The following is a 1,260-nucleotide window of genomic DNA, read 5'->3' on the forward strand; positions in this document are numbered from 1 at the left end:
CATTTACTATACTACTACACGATCGGGTACACTGCCCGTTAGTGTGTAGCAATCTTTAATCGGTATTTTTTTCATACTATTTCATACAACAATTCATATACCACGTTTCGCACATCAAGTTTTTGGCGCCGCTGCAGGGGACAGTTTTGTGTCAAAATAGAATTGTTAACTAATTTGTGATTAAGTAGTTTCTTAATTATTTTAAATTATTAATAGTCTTTGATTTTACTTTTGTAGAATCGGTGCTTTTAATAGTTTTGTTAGTTGTGTGTTTGACAGATTTTAGGTTGCATATGCCACATACTCGAAATTCAGATTATCCATTACTTACACCGCTTACAGAACCTGATAGAAAGCTTGGTAGGATCCCAAAAGAAGTACTTGAACTTTTTGAATCTTCATCAAAGCAAGAAACTTTTGATTCAAAATCAAGTACAACCAAGCCACGATATTCTGAATTTGGTGAACCCGTTCATCCTCCAAATTTTGAAATGGAAGGAGAGACAAGACCGGTGGTAACAAGACAATCAATGGCAGCCATGATGAAGGCGACCCGAACCGGACAAGGAAGTGCAATTACTCAGCCACCAGGTGAGGTAAAATTTGAAATAAAAGGACCTATTCTCCAAATGATTAACAACATATGTCAATTTAGTGGTGGTCTGAATGAAGTTGCAAACGAACATATTCGTCTTTTTCAAGAGATATGTGTTCTATTCAAGCTTCAAGCAGACACCGACCAAAATGTATTTTTAAAACTTTTCCCATGGACACTCCATTGGGAAGCACGGAGTTGGTTAGATTCATTGCCCGAGGCTACGATAGAAACTTGGGATGGTATGTTGGAAAAATTTCTTAAGAAATATTTTCCAGCTTCTAAGTTCGCGAGACTCCAACAAGAAATTACCCAATTTTGTCAAAAGCCGATGGAAACCTTGTATGAAGCATGGAATCGATTTTCCAAAATGCTAAGAGGTTGTCCAAACCATGGTTTGGATACCTTCCAAAAAGTCCAAATCTTTTACAAGGGTTGTGATGTTGCAACCCGAATTTTTATTGATCAAGTGGATGGAGGTTCACTCATGGACAAAACTGAGCAAGAAGCTTATGAGATAATCGAGAAGCAAGCCGATTATTTTTATGAGTGGCATCAAGAATGACCAATTACTCATCATGCTCAAGTCCAAAGCACCGGTGCTTATGATGACCTTAGTTCCCTAAGTGTGAAAATAGACGGTGTTGCTCGAAATATGGAAAAGA

General features: G+C 37.6%; 1 non-coding gene across 1 annotated transcript; it reads right to left on the minus strand.

The window, feature by feature from the left end:
* Window positions 1–887: 887 nt before the first annotated feature.
* LOC139887255 (small nucleolar RNA R71) lies at window positions 888–994 on the minus strand. The gene has a single exon (XR_011773093.1). It is a non-coding gene; the product is annotated as a small nucleolar RNA R71 (small nucleolar RNA).
* Window positions 995–1,260: the final 266 nt, after the last annotated feature.

This window comes from Rutidosis leptorrhynchoides, chromosome 1, assembly GCF_046630445.1.
Source record: "Rutidosis leptorrhynchoides isolate AG116_Rl617_1_P2 chromosome 1, CSIRO_AGI_Rlap_v1, whole genome shotgun sequence".
Lineage (NCBI taxonomy): Eukaryota > Viridiplantae > Streptophyta > Magnoliopsida > Asterales > Asteraceae > Rutidosis > Rutidosis leptorrhynchoides.